Source organism: Ochlerotatus camptorhynchus, unplaced genomic scaffold (genome assembly GCF_037179485.1).
Source record: "Ochlerotatus camptorhynchus isolate MF236.1 unplaced genomic scaffold, CSIRO-AGI_Acam_v1.1 ptg000422l, whole genome shotgun sequence".
In the NCBI taxonomy this organism is placed as follows: domain Eukaryota; kingdom Metazoa; phylum Arthropoda; class Insecta; order Diptera; family Culicidae; genus Ochlerotatus; species Ochlerotatus camptorhynchus.
Window position 1 is genome coordinate 384,631 of NW_027040908.1, and position 16,040 is coordinate 400,670.

Here is a 16,040-nt window from a genome sequence, read left to right on the forward strand (position 1 = left end):
GCTTGACACATAAAACCTGTAAAATTTGCCTTCAGACAGTCACAATCCACGATTTTACGACTCGCAAGCGCTCACTCTGCGTAAAAACCAACAAATCATAAAATCGCTGATTGTAACACTCTGGAATCGAAATTGACAGGTTTTATTTGTCAAACACTGGCCTTTAAACCCCTTCTTGTATCTAACAAGTACAACACGCAGAAAAATTGAGTTTTGTTTCAGGGCCTAATGTATTTTGTTATTGATTCAAACATATTGTATCACTATTTCAACAAAGCATATTTTGGAATTAACAAAATGGCTTTTAGAATCAACACACATATTATTGACTCTACAACCTTGTGGCTTGTTGATTCAAAAATATTTTTCTTTGAATCAACCGAATAATATATTTGAATCAATGCCAAAAATATATAAGGCCATGAGCCAAAAATAAATCCATTTGAATTTAAAAATCATTTCTTGGCGTGAAAATATCATTACAACATCTAATGATTTCAAAATTCAGAAAATCAATTTTTTTTATAGCAGGTGGAAGCAACCCTGGTTATAGCTGAGAAAATTTTCTCTAAGTGCAGTAAATGTATTTAAATAAAAGTTACAGAGGATTATTTTGTATGCAGAAACCCGGAACCTTACTGAACATAAAGTCGACACTTTTTTCAAAATGATTTATCAAGAATTCTATTGATCCGTTTTAAATGTTTCTATATCATTGGAAAGGTTACTTTTTATTACCGTTTTTGTCACGGTACCGGTTTTTGTCCTCGCATACATCTCACACCAAAGTCACGATTTCACATCTTATCTCGAACATTTCACGAATGACCCAAAAGCGACTACAAAAGAAAGGAACATTCTATTGGTTATTTTTATAAGCTTTCGTGAATAAATTTGAAAGGAGAAGTCTTGTCTTGGCTAAAACGGCTTGTCTATCGATTCGACGAAAAATGAAAAAAAAATAATTGAATTATCAACCGTACATAAAAAATGTGAAATGGTCAATAATAACAATAAGAAAAGGGAACTACTTCAATAAGGTAATGGGTATGGTGAGATCTGACCTTTCAGACTAATATAACATTCAAATGCATTTTACACCCAACCTTTTTACGATTGGTTTCCATTTTCCGATGTTCAAATAAAATCAAGTTTGAAGTCAAACAATCAGTAATTTTCGAACTTAAAACAGAAAATTTGGAAAAATGTACCCGCGTAAAAAATGGATTGGGTGTATTGCGAAGTTTTTCTCGCATGATGTCGTATGATGGTTTTTGGCCCTATTTAGAAACTGGCCCGTGAGTATCCGGAACTTGTCCTAGATCCTCAGTTTGACTACCATTGATCTTGTTTTGAATGACACGTTTCAGGTCGCTTCTAGTATTAAGGCCCGTATTCAGTGGAACATGTTCTGGCCATATCTCCGCAACAGGTTGATTGATTCCACAAGTGTAATTTGTTCAAAAGGATCACAATACATTTCATTTGGAGATTGGTGCGTCCAATTCGGTGCAGTGGTTGCCGATAAATACCTTATGCTATTTCCGTATAAGTCCGAGACTTAGAACATTTTTCCCATTTTTTTGTTCTAATCACCAATTCGCGATCTAAATCTAAAATGAAATTAGTTGATTATTTGTTTAAAAAATCGAGGTAGGTAAATGCATCAATAGGCTACAACATCCACCAATCAGCGATGACCACATCATCGCTCGCCGCTTTAAAAGAGGCATGCATCACCGTGCAAAAGTAGAAGCAGAATTTGTAGAGAGAAAGAGGAGAGAATAAACAGTTGTTAGCGTAGCCGTTCCGATCAAGTTTATTGCTGCACACATCCCTGGTTTGGAGCAGCGTAGAACCCCCAGCTCTTTTCAGAGCCCTTACGAGTTGATTTCCGATCGACGCTTGATTCCTCAACCACTCTGCCGATACAGTCCACTATCAAAAGGGAAAGTTCCCTTGCAGTCCGAACATAATTTAGTCCATCCGAACCGGATCACGAGCCAGCTTTCGTCGTGAAAGTTTTACACATAGATGTTCCTACAAATTGGAACGAAGCCGATTTCCCACCAAAAGAAACGGACGTGCTACGCTAGCCAAGTGCCAAACAAAAACAACTACTCCCGCTGCTGCCGATGACAATCGTGTGCGAAGTATACAAAAAAGTGAATCGTATGAGTGAGAGCGGTCGCGAAAAACAATATTCCGAAAAGTGAATCGCATGCGTGTGAAAGTTTACTACGCGTTCCAAAGATGACCGATGTGGAAAGGTTGATCGTACTTCGTGGCTTAGTAGAGGCGAAGGTAACGCGAATCCTGAAAGAAGTGCAAGAAACCGATATCACCATGCATCCGGTGTTGTGCAACATACACGCCAGGAACCTCTAGCACAAATACCAGGAGTATCAATGGTTGCACAACAGATTTATGACCGCCATCTCTGCAGATAAATTTGATGAGCGGAATGAGGACGTACCTGCGTTTCGATGATCTCTATACCGAGGCCTGTATACTGGTGGAAACATTGCTGCATGCCTTTCCAATACCGATATCAGACACCACCAACACCGAACACCATCACCGGCCACAAGCAAACCATACGCTCGGATCGTCCAAAATCAACCAATGATTCGAATGACGGAACAGCCCGTTCCGAATCCACACGTGATGGAACTGCCATGTATGTTATCGACGATAAAGTTGCCACCGCAGCGTATGTCGTACCCGATCCAAACCGTCGATGTGAAGACGATTGTGAATCAATCCACCGAAACGAAGTCGATCAAGAAGCTAACTGAAGTGGATAATCCAACCGAACTCTTGAAGGCGAAACCCATGATTATGCCGTTGAACTCCCATTGTGGACCGACCGAGGTCCGACTAGTCGATGATTCACCTCCACCTGCCAGTGCGGCCGAGTACGGTAATCCTGCCGATACTGAAACCAAGCTGACAAGTACGATTGAAGATGAGGTTCCAACCGAAGCTGACGATGTTAAGCTCAACTCTGCGTGCAAGCCAAATTATCTTCCTCGTGGATTGACAGAGGACCGTTACGTCGAGAATTCAGCCAAGTTTGTAGAAATCAAGCCTAATAACATGGCAAGTGAACCAACCGAGTACCATGTCAATAAGGACTCACCTCAAATCATGGATGAAAAACCGAAACCGTTTAAACCTCCCGAAACAACCGAAGTCAATCCGAAGCTATTCCAAGATGACTTTCAGACCGGTCTTGAATTGTATCCTCGTCGGATACCATCTGGTGTTGATGCCTTACCCGATGTCTGCTGGAATCCTTCCAGTAATCAAGCCATTTCTGAGGGCCGCCAGAACCTATCCGGTGGTCCAACCGTTCCCGATGTCTACTGGAATCTGCCCGATGGTGAAGCCATTCTCAATGTCCGCTGAAACCAATTCGGTGGTCAAGCCATTCTCGATGTCCGCCGCAATCCAGCCGGTGGTCAAGCTCTTCGTGATGTCCACCGGAATCCGTCCGGTGGTCAAGCCATTCTCAATATCCGCCGAAACCAATTCGGTGGTCAAGCCATTCTCGATATCCGCCGAAACTAATTCGGTGGTCAAGCCATTCCAGATGTCCGCTGCAATCCAGCCGGTGGTCAAGCTCTTTGTGATGTCTACCGGAATCCGTCTGGTGGTCAAGCCCTTCCTGATGTCCACCGGAACCAATCCAGTGGTCAAACCGTTCTCGATGTCCACCGAAACCAATTCAGTGGCCAAGCCGTTCCTGATCTCCGCTGGAATCCAACCCGCGATCAACCCGTCCGGTGGCCAAGCCGTTCCTGATGGCCGCCGGAACCAAAGCGGTAATCAAGCCTATCCTGATATCCACCGGGACCCGTCTGGTGGTCAAGCCGTTCCAAATGTCCACAGGAGCCTGTCTGGTGGTCACGACCTTCATGATGTCCTCTGGAACTCGTCCGGTGTTCAAGCAGTTCCCGATGACCCTTGGAATTCATCAGGTAAACAAGCCGTTTCTGATGTCCCCTGGAAACCATCCGGTGAACAAGCCGTTACCGACGTCAGCAGGAGACCATCCGGTGATGCATTTTCCGATGCCAGCTCGAAATCATCAGGTATTAAAGCTGTTCCCGATGTCTGCCGATGTTTCCGATGTCTACCGGACACCGTTCGGTATTCATGCGATACCCGAAGCCAATCGAAAAGTATCCGGTGTTCAAGCGGTATCTGATGCCAACCGAAAACTGTCCGATGTTCAAGCCGGTCTCGATGTCAGCTGGAATTCACTCAAGGCCAACTCTGGAGCCAAGTGCACTCGTTCCGTTACCGACGTCTGAGAAACAACAAATAAGAGATCCACCAGACAAGCCAAGCTCAGCTAATCCTGTACCGAAGATGCCCTATCCTGATTCCATTGATATCGTTCCAATACCAAAGCCTGAGGAGCCACCACCAGAGGATCTTTCCATTCTACATCGAGCCAGCAAGCTCAGACTGAGAACACCACTTTGCGCCGCTCACCTGCTAAACCGGTTAGTACTGAAGGTATTACCAGTCCTGGATATGGAGTTCCGAGAAATTGTGCTATGGGGCGAAAGTACGATAGTGCTGAACCAACTACAGTCATTCGGAAAAAAAAACCGAATCGCTGTGATCCAGAAACAAACCGATATCGTGTCTTGGTGGAGTGGTCCTGAGTTCCTCCAGAGAGAAAGGTACAACATCGAACTACCCGAAAATGTTCCAGACCAGATGCTACCTGCACTGAAAGCAGTTATCGTCAACCCAGATGACCCAGTCGATCTGAAGAAAAAGCAGCCCTTGATCATCCCGCACCCACGTCAGGCAACCGAAACTATTACCCAAGTGGTTCCGTTTGCCCATTTGGCGGAAGACATTCAGACGGCCCTTGTAATAAATTGGCAAACCTGCATCCGATCTACACTGATGGCCTAGAAGCGTTATACGATCTGAGCACCGATGCCTTCCTGGCATTCTTCAAGCGTTTCATTGGACGACGAGGAATGGTGCAGCAGCAGCATTCGGATAATGGTACTATTTTCCAAAGTACCCACCCAGAAATGAATACCTTACTACCCAGGAAGAAGAACCTATGAACCATGCCGATCATCCGTGAAAACCTGGTTGTTCCACTACCATCGAAAAATCAGCCCCCACTGGAAGTTGGGTCGTATCACAACCGTTGCAGGAACTTCCAGATACCGACGCCCAATCAGCAATTCTAGGCAATCGTTGTTAATCGTTGAGTTACCTCAACCGGGGGAGTATGTTCCGTCTCTGCCGAAAGTCAACTGTTACGATCACCACCAACAAGTAGCGAAGAAGGAGAGCATCAATAGGCTACTACATCCACCAATCAGCGATGACCACATCATCGCTCGCCGCTTTAAAAGAGGCATGCATCACCGTGCAAAAAAGAGTTCTTTTCCGACATCAGCAGCAGTAGAAGCAGAATTTGTAGAGAGAAAGAGGAGAGAATAAACAGTTGTTAGCGTAGCCGTTCCGATCAAGTTTATTGCTGCACACATCCCTGGTTTGGAGCAACGTCGAATCCCCAGCTCTTTTAAAAGCCCTTACGAGTTGATTTCCGATCGACGCTTGCTTCCTCCACCACCCTGCCGATACAGTCCACTATCAAAAGGGAAAGTTCCCTCCCAGTCCGAACAGCCTTTTGCAGTGGAACGTCAAAATGCATGAACCGAGAAAGCAATTGTTGAAGAAGGCCTAAAGATCTTGCGATCTGCAGTGATCGCGAAATTTTAAAATATTTTTAATAAAACAAACGAATTAGTAAAATCCATGACATTTTACCAGAATGTGGTTTATTAAACTAACAAACATAAATACGAGGGGGATTAGCGGTGCCGGTGGTGTGGTGGTAAGCGTGATTAACTCTCACCCCAGTAGGCCTGGGTTCAATCCCAGTCGGTGCCGCCGGGATGTTCTGAGGCATAACATCTCTGATCACGCCTTCTTTCGGAAAGGAATTAAAGCTGATGGTCCCCAGTTCATGAGTTGATGGGTCGATAGGTAGGCTCCAGGTGTGGGAGCTGCCTCCCTGGCGTCGGTAGCATTGGTGCTCAGCACGGCGAGATCGACGGAAAACAAATCAAGAAAAAAAAACGTGGGGGACGACTCTATCTAAAGTGAAATGCAGGAAAATTTTCGCTTTGCTGTTATGAGATGCTCGCCCGCTTAGTAGATAGAAAGAAGATTGATGAATATTTTGAAGATTTCCTGTAAATAGTTGAAAAGCGATATAAGTAGATGGATTTAGATGAAAAAGTTTAAACATGATTTTTCATACATTCATTCGCTAACGTGAGATTTTTCAACAAATTCTTTCAGAAAATTCGTCATCACTGCATATGAACACAACATCTGCTCTGACAGCTTGACATGACAATTTGATGGCTCATAATTCGTCTAGGAGCGAAAGAACAATGGACATTCTGCTATTTTTCATGCACAGAATGACAATTGGTTAAGGAATTTTCCATAGGAGTTAATATAGATACTATTGATCCCATAGATAAGCGGAGACGAAGAAGAATGTAGCCAAACGAACTGTCGGTGTGGCCAAACGAGCATGACGTCATCATGGTGTTTTGTGCCGGGAAAGTATTATAGTATTAGCAAAATTATTAATTTTTTTCATTTCATTATTAATTTTCTTGTTTAAAAATAAATCGAAAGTGTATGTTTGTCAACAGTAAATTACATTTATTTACTTGGAAAGTTTTAATTAATTGAGGACACAGTTTTAATTATACCAATCTCTAAATAGCCATTGATTTCGGAAAACGGAAGAGGAAATAATACGCAAACCACTCCGCGATTCTTCATTGTTGCACTTAATTTTGCTTTGCACTTAATTTTGAAGTTTTGCGCACGAATCAAAACTGCATAACGAAGAGCTCTTTTATGGCATGAACATTTTTCACGGATGGCAGTAAGAGCGTTTATTTTTCATGGTTGCCAAAATAAACTGTGTGTGCCTCCGCTTATCTATAGAATCTACACGCTTAGAAATTATTACCGACTTCGGTATTTTTTTACCGAACTTTCAACAGCGTTCGTTAAAACTTTTTTATTTCAAAAGCTGAATCACTAAAGTTTAATTTCAAAATACTATCAGGCTCGTATAAATAATCGGGTTCTTCCATTTTGATGAAGTTGTGAAACTAATGATTTAAGATGTCTGATGTTTAACGAAAGCTGGTGAAAGTTCGGTAAAATTTATCAAAGTCTGTAATAATTTGTAACTGTGTAAAGTCTCTGTAACAGGAAAGAGCAATAGTAACACAGTCACTTGAGAACTTAACGACTCGCTGTTAGCACGGCTTACATATGAAATTGAAATGTATAATGAAAATTATAAATCTGTGGTCTAAAAATCAGAATAAATGCAATGGAAAATGCAACAATAATAAAATCACTAGTTTAAAAGGCTATCGGATTGTTACCTCTTGCCCTCAAATGCGGCATCTGTGATAATGATTTTCTGAGCCTCAGCAAATTCCTGTTGAAGAAACGGTTTTCCACCCCTGTTCCCCCCTCGTAGGATCTCATCGGGTACCGTAAGAATACCCCCCGAAGGGACTGGGTACAATGATCAAACTTGTATTGGATGTTGGCAGTTCCATTTCAAATGACGATTTTTTTTAAATTTTTTTGATCGACCTTCTACGATTATGTTGAAACTTTGCACAGTTGTTTGTTATTGTCCAACATGCCTAGTTTTGTACACGACTAACACTTGAAAAGGGCTTATGCAAAAATGATACGCATCAATAGAAAAACATATATCTCGCGAACGATTTGTTTGATCGAGATGCTGTCTTCGGTGAAGTTGCGGATAAGACCTTTCAAGAAAAAATATGCACTGTAAAAAAATATTTTGTTATTTACAAAAAAAAAAATTAAATTACCTACTTAAATTGCATATTTTTTTAATTTTCTTTTTTTTTATATATATTGTAGTTTAGAGTGTGTATTTTCCTATTTGGCCCTTTATACGGCTAGCTGGTTTCGAAGACCACGGTGGAATAGAAAACAACCATAAGAAGTGTTTGACAGCCTTTTCGGGTCATTGTTAGTGCCGTAGCTACACAATAGGAACGGGTAAAGCGGACAGGCCCCCTCCAGAATAGTCCAAGACCACCCACCTCAAATTTTTTTTAGTTTTTTGCTCATATTGCGGTTCGTAGCATAATTAGTTTTGACAATAAACCTTATTTTTCAATATGTCGCAACAACCCCATCTGGGTTACTTTTTCAAAAGACTTAGGGTTTTTGATCTAATTTCCGTCCTACTAAGCACAACCCGTGCTTTACCTCCTTTTTTTGAACGGGTTTGAACAAAAAATGGAAAATTTCCCTCAAAGATGATTTCTAAATTTAATAACCTCTCCATGGATTTGATAAAGAGTCACACGTTGTTGAGATATTGTGTATAATGTAATACTGCTTCTTGATTATAAATTCGTCCTACGAGTTTCAATTCCGTCCAATAGCATTGAATACCAATAGATTTTCTTCGTCCTACGGATAAACGTAGAAAAAGGGGTTTCGCTAGGAGCGCTTCTTTTGTTTTGAGAACAATGAGCGTAAAATTCATGCAATGCGATGTATGTATGTTGTAGCTAATGAACTAACGCATCTGAACAAACCTATTATTAATTTGTGCATGGTGAAATCATTGATATTATTGATCTTTTCTGATCGATAGAACGGAAATGGGCGATTACGACGAAGTAGTGCTCTACCCTATCTGCTTTTGTAAACAATGCGTTCGATCGCCAATTTGACGTAACTGGGAGCTCGTCCACGCATACTAACACCACTATCAGATAGGGGAAACCTTCCCCAACTTAATAGTGGTGTTAGTGTGCATGGGTGAGTTCCCAGTTGCGTCAAATCGAGTATCCGAGATTTGTAATACCATTCGCAAATTATGGCATTCATTTTATAAATAAAAATTTATTAAATAAAATAGTGTTCTTAGGTATTTATTTAGTTCACATTATATAATTACATTAATACTTAATACGTCTATTTAAACAAATTAAAAACCTTTGCATCATGATCTGAACAGTTTGAGAACAATTTTGCTTTAATTTTATTTTCAGATATAGGAATAAATGAGTGAAATTTTTTTGCGTTCCTTGAATTGTTCTTGCTTCACAATATTGTTCATTAAGCTCTGCCGCCATAGTTTTATATTTTTCTGATGTTACAAAACCAAATGATAAACTCGTCAACTCTTCCTCCTTTCGATTATTTGCCCAGTTATATGATTCTTTGGCATTTTTAATTGCATATTCACGTTCTCTGGCTAAACTGGCTCGTGTACCCATGCACTTTATCGTACCTCCAATACCATCACACGGTCCTTTGCCATGGGATGTCGCAAAGAAATGCCATTCAGCTTCAATTTCATACATAGACTTGAAGTTGCAGAGACTAGAAAAATTCTTACGGTTTTTGTACTGTGAAGCAGCTCCGTCAGACATAAAATAAATTTTCTTCACTATTTTTCTCTGATCTGTACGTAAACAAGTAATCATTTTTTAAATAAACAGGTTAACAGCTACTGCATCATGTGTCAACTCTTCTGAGATAATTATGAAACTAAAATGAAGCACTTGCGAGTTTTCTTTATAGTATATAACGAATGGATGGATAGTAGCTTGTTGTACATTCCAATGATGAGATTGAACTTCATCCTGCAGTACAAAGGAGTAATTTTCAGAAAAATCACAAATTCCCCTACTTGCAAATTGTTTTTCGTTGTTTTTTAAGAATTTAGATTGTTCTGTTTTTAATGAAATTGTGCGGTATCAATTTGAGTAATTTTTCACAAAAATATGAAACAAAATCTTCAGGCCCTTTAACAATAGTTTTTATATCACATCTATCAGTAGTTACCCACTGTTCGAATGACAGTTGATCAATCATTTTTTTTCTAATTCCTGTGTTAAAAAATCCTCAATTGACGAAATGTCTGGACAATCCTCACAACATCTAAGATAACAATATGCTGTTTTTCTTTCACAAATTAAACTATCAGTCAAGGACTTTAAGTCATACAAAATATTGTACTTTTTTAAACTATGTGTTATAAGATAAAAATTATCATGATTTGTACAAACGCAAACATTGTGCGATCCTGAACTGGTTAAAAGTTTGCAGTATTTAGGACAAAGTTTCGCGAATGAAGAAATTCATATTTTTACCTCACTATTAATTTCCTTAAATCATTTGTATGCTTCTTTAAGTGTCGTCATCAATAACCTTTTCTGTATTGCTTTCCGTTTTCTATCGTTTTTCACTGACACGTAGTCTCTCTGGCCAGGCATCACCCGACTTGTTTCATCGTCCTCAAAAAAGTTCCTTCGTTGCATCATTTAAGCCATGGCCCGATCTTCTATGAACTGCTGAATGTGCTCCATCAGTTTCAAATAATTCTTTAGCTGCTGTTGCGAAGTACCTTGTGGTGTTAAATTCATCCATTATTTTTTGTATAATCCATGACTTGGGCAACACAGTTAAAATCTGTAGTTTTTCACTACTTGTGGTATCTTGTCTGCCAAATTTTTCTTTCAATTGAAGAATTATTAATTTATTTCTTCAAAATCCTGTGTTACACTTGTTTGGTCCTCCTGCGGTCCTAGTTGGAAAAGATGCTTCCTCACTCCTTGGTTGATTTCCTTAATTTTATGTTCAGGATAGTACACGTTGTTTGACTTCTTTGCATCAATGGGTGAAACTTGAATCCCAGCAATTCCTTGGTTGAATATTTCGATGTTAACAGATCGCGAAAATTCATCATCAGCTGTTGCAGTTGTGGCAGTTGTTGATGGTATCGTTGACAGGCTGGGTACTTCAGGCAAAACCCTTCCAACAACAGTTTCCGAGTTTTCAACGTTGTTTTTCACCTCTTCTAGCCCGTCTTTCAACTTCTCGACGGCAAAATCCGTAGATGCGTAAATTGGAATTCATTGTATCTCCGGAATATCCAATCGTGTTCAAGTTCTGTTTGGTATTTTCTGAAAGAATTCGCAGATCCTTTTTTATACACCTTACATCATCATTTTTTATCGGTTGAATATATTGGGTCATAACAAATCGGTTATCCATATCTTTGTACTGGTGAACGCTGAAAAAAAACGTAAAAATATAAATGGTATCTTGTCTGCCAAATTTTTCTTTCAATTGAAGAATTATTAATTTATTTCTTCAAAATCCTGTGTTACACTTGTTTGGTCCTCCTGCGGTCCTAGTTGGAAAAGATGCTGCCTCACTCCTTGGTTGATTTCCTTAATTTTATGTTCAGGATAGTACACGTTGTTTGACTTCTTTGCATCAATCGGTGAAACTTGAATCCCAGCAATTCCTTGGTTGAATATTTCGATGTTAACAGATCGCGAAAATTCATCATCAGCTGTTGCAGTTGTGGCAGTTGTTGATGGTATCGTTGACAGGCTGGGTACTTCAGGCAAAACCCTTCCAACAACAGTTTCCGAGTTTTCAACGTTGTTTTTCACCTCTTCTAGCCAGTCTTTCAACTTCTCGACGGCAAAATCCGTAGATGCGTAAATTGGAATTCATTGTATCTCCGGAATATCCAATCGTGTTCAAGTTCTGTTTGGTATTTTCTGAAATAATTCGCAGATCCTTTTTTATATACCTTACATCATCATTTTTTATCGGTTGAATATATTGGGTCATAACAAATCGGTTATCCATATCTTTGTACTGGTGAACGCTGAAAAAAAACGTAAAAATATAAATATACTTATTTTTTATATGCATTTAACTTATGTTCGTATGAAATTTATATTGAATAACAAGCTTACCTTAACAGAAACGAAACTTTGTATAACAGCACTGAATCACCGTCCTTCAAACTATTTCTATTTTCCACAGATAACGACTTAGACTGCTTACTGTTAGTGACTGATGAAGATATGCTTGAGTAGCTCTTTAAATATCAGTTTTTGCTACCGAAATAAATATTCTTACCCAGTGGCTAGGTATCAATGAAGAATTAGATGGTACCTAGTATGCAATTAGGTACCAGACATTCAGTGGCTTGATTTTCAACGCTTGTTGTATAGAGACTTGTGCGTCTGATTGAAAAACTGTGAAATGCAAAGTTTAAGGAAATGGATTGGGCTTTTCGTTAAAAATATTTTCAAAGTTAAACACTCACGAACAACATCTTAAAAGGGTGAAAATTGCTCAAATTATGCGATAAGTGAATTTTAACCAACGAGTATCTCGAAAATAACAACTTTGGGCAATTTAAGCATTATGAGCTTTCTTGTTGTAAATTTAATGTGTTTTAATAATAACACCATTTCAAAGATATTCTATAACTGTAGGTAGTAGTACTTTTTTTTGGCACAGGCCTTCAAATTCGTACACCGTTGATCAAACGATACCGGATTCCAGCTGTTGGCGGAGAAAAGTGCCTTGGTACACATCTGCGCCCACAGCCAACGGTCCCTCACGAAACCAAACACCATCGACTCCCAGATCATCTCGCAGCTTAAAATCCTGGGAATACGAGTTGACCGCGGTCTCTCGTTTGTAGCCCACCTTGCCGATGTCAAGTTGACCGCAGACCGGACAGCAATTGACAACTCCAAATCCGAATCGCTAAGGCGATCATCGACACACGACTCACTTACGGGATCGAGCTTACCTGCCACCCTCGTTGAAAATTAACCCCAGGTTTATCAAAGGGCATTCTGCACCACTGGCTTGCTGACTTCTACCTCGGGTTTGGCTGAATGCGTCGAGGGAGACATCCCTCCGTTCGACAGACTCAACCCACCCGTGGATCCAGCCCATTCTTTAATACGCCCCACCCAACACCACTATCGCATGGATATCTTGTCATTGCAGAATCCATGGTAACGTTGAAGCCGACCACCTCGCCTCGTCAGGAAGACTTACATCCTTGTATATACGCAATGTCCCTGGCCCAGACCTAAAAAGCTTAATCACCCGCGTCATCTGGGAGGCCTGAAGTCCGTGCCTAAATTCCAGGGATTTTTCATCCGTAAAATCAAGGGAGAGATACACCGTTGGGACGAACCAGCGACCATCGCTCACACCCTAAAGTGGTGAAGACAGACCCATCTCTCACACAACATCCTTGGAAATGGGGACTTCCATAATTCCTGTCCAGCATGCTGAACCCGGTTGAGCATTTTGTCTGCCACTGCCCTTTATAGCAGCCTCCGGGACGCACTCGGGGTCGACACAGTCGCTCAGCGGCACTACTGAGCTTCCTCCGAGAGGCAAGCCTATTTCACCGGATCTTGCTAGTGAGCATTTCCAGCTCAAATCGTTAAAAAAAATGTCAATTTTGTCTCGACCCCTTCTGATTTGAATGAAACATTGCTCACGTGTTCGCTGCTACTAATGGTTGCATTTTTCATTTAAATATGATTTTTTCCTCCAGAGTAACTTTTGAAAAGGGCGTATAAAAATTGATTAATTTTTTGCAAAAAATCATAACTTGAAAACAATTGATCTGATGAAAATGGTATATGAGAAAAGTTTTAGGTAATTAAATTATCTTTGCGGAAAAAATACACTGAAAGAAAAAACTTCGTAAATTAGTATTTAAAAAACGTAAAACGATGATTATCTCAAAACACCCCCCCCTTCGATCTTTATAATTTATTTTTCAAGAAAATTGATGGAATACCCTTAAATTTTGTGAAAAGTGTATGCTGGTAACTTTCTTAAAAAGAAATCTATAATTTTTTAAATTTTTGTTGATTTTTACAAGTTGATGAAAATGCATATTTTTTAGTAAAATAATAATTTATTTGGATTCTACGCATAACTTTCGATAACTTTGCATGTAGAAACTTTTTTCCTAAGTCCAGCCGTTCTCAAATTAATGCGAATTAAAAAAAATATAATTATAACAATTTTCAACATTTTAGGCCATTTTCAAATGTTCGTCGAGATGTCCAGCAACGAGATTTTTTTTCATGATTGTATATTAAAAAACAAACAATTCATTCTCAGATATGGTAGCTGTCAGACTTACCCGTTTCTATCTAGAGGCAGCGGAAGAGAAGCACGTTGATGTGGTCAAATGAAAGATTTGTTGAGATAAGAAACAGTATATATTTATTATTTTATTTTACAACTCATATTTTTTGAATACATTGAATAATTTGGGTGTATCGTTTGAATTAGAGAATATTTTTACTGCAATTTGGTTGTTTGAAACTGGAATATAGCAATGATATTTTCGAGTTCCAGGAATAGGTTTCAATTTCTTTAATAATTGGATCAAATTCCGTGTCAGCCTTTTTGTATTCTTCCGTAGAAACATAACAAAATGACATTTTTGTTTGAAGATCTTCTTTACGACTATTTGCCCAGTCGTACAGTTGTTTAGGGTTCGTTATAGGGTGCTCGTGTTGCTTAGCTAAACTTGCTCTGGTTGCCATTCTCTTAAGGGTACCGCCAATCGCATCACAAGGACCTTTGCCGTGTGAAGTTGCAAAAAAATGCCATTCAATTTCTACATTATGCTTATCTTTAAATCCACAAAGGCTAGCAAAATTTTTTATGTTTTTGTATTGTGATGCTGCTCCATCTGACATAAAAATACACTTTTGGACTGTTATTTGCGACTTTAAAAATTCTAATAATTTTGAGATAAACAACTGAACTGCTACTGTGTCATGCTTTGAAATGTCCGAAATAACCACAAAACTTAAATGGTTTAGTGTACCATTATCATTAAAATAAACGACAAATGGATGAATTGTACATTGAGCATTATTCCAATGATAGCTTTGAACCTCATCTTGCAGAACAAATGTGTAGTTTTCAGAAAAGTCGCAAATAACAACGACTTCGCCATCTTCTAGTGTTTGTTTTTTTATTTTAAGAATTCTGCCTGCTTATTTTTTATAAAATCGTGATATATTAATTTGTCTAACTTTTCCGTAAAGAAAAATGAAAAATCTACGGAAGGCAAAGTTTTCAACTCAATATTACACCTATCTGTCGTAGTCCACTGTTCAAATGACACTTCTAATATTTGTTTCTCTTCCAATATTTCTAATAATTTTGTTTCGGATAATGACGTATCGTAACAATTCATGCACGTTCGAAGATGGCAAAAGTCTGTTCTAGATTGTAAATCGCAAAGAAGTTGTTCCATATAGATAGTGCGATCACACAATATGCGATCTTTTGTCAGGCTGTTCAACATTATATTAACATTTTCGTGAATCGTACATACACAAACATTATGAGATCCTGATTTACTAAGAAGTTTACAATTTTTTGGCCGTAAGGCTGCAAATGAGCTAAAGCTAATATTGATATCTTTATGGGTTTCCGTAAAATGCAAGTATGTTTCTTTGAGCGACATTGTTAGTAGACGTTTTTGTATTACCTGGCGTACACCACCCGTCACTACAGAGACATAATCTCTTTGGCCCGGCATAAACCTGCTTATATCGTCATCTTCGTAGAATTTCACAACTGTATCTACTAACTCTGCTCTCAGTCCATGTCCTGTTTTGGAACGAGGGGAACATAATATTTACCTGGGAAGAAAGAAAATGAAAATTATTTTTAATTTTTCCTTTATGGTGTTTAAAAAAAATATAAATCTTACCTGTGCTGCAGTATATCTGTTGACACCGAATTCATCCATGATTCTTTGGCCAAGATTTCGGTAAAACGGATAATACTTGTGTCTTTTCTTCTCAAGTGCATTCCGGATCTGCGTATTTTTCCTTTAGTTGGCTCATCATTTCATCGTAATCCTTAGCCTTGGCGTTGAGGATTCCTTGGTCATCATCTTCCGAAAGATCGAATATGTGTCGCTTAACCCCATCCATGATTTCTTTGGTTTTCTGTTGAGGATAACACGCGCTTCTCAGCCTCTTTGTCGTAATCGGTGATACATGGATACCCATGATGCCTTGGTTGAATGTCTCAATATTATGGGACAAACTGATTCTATTAACAACAGAATCTGC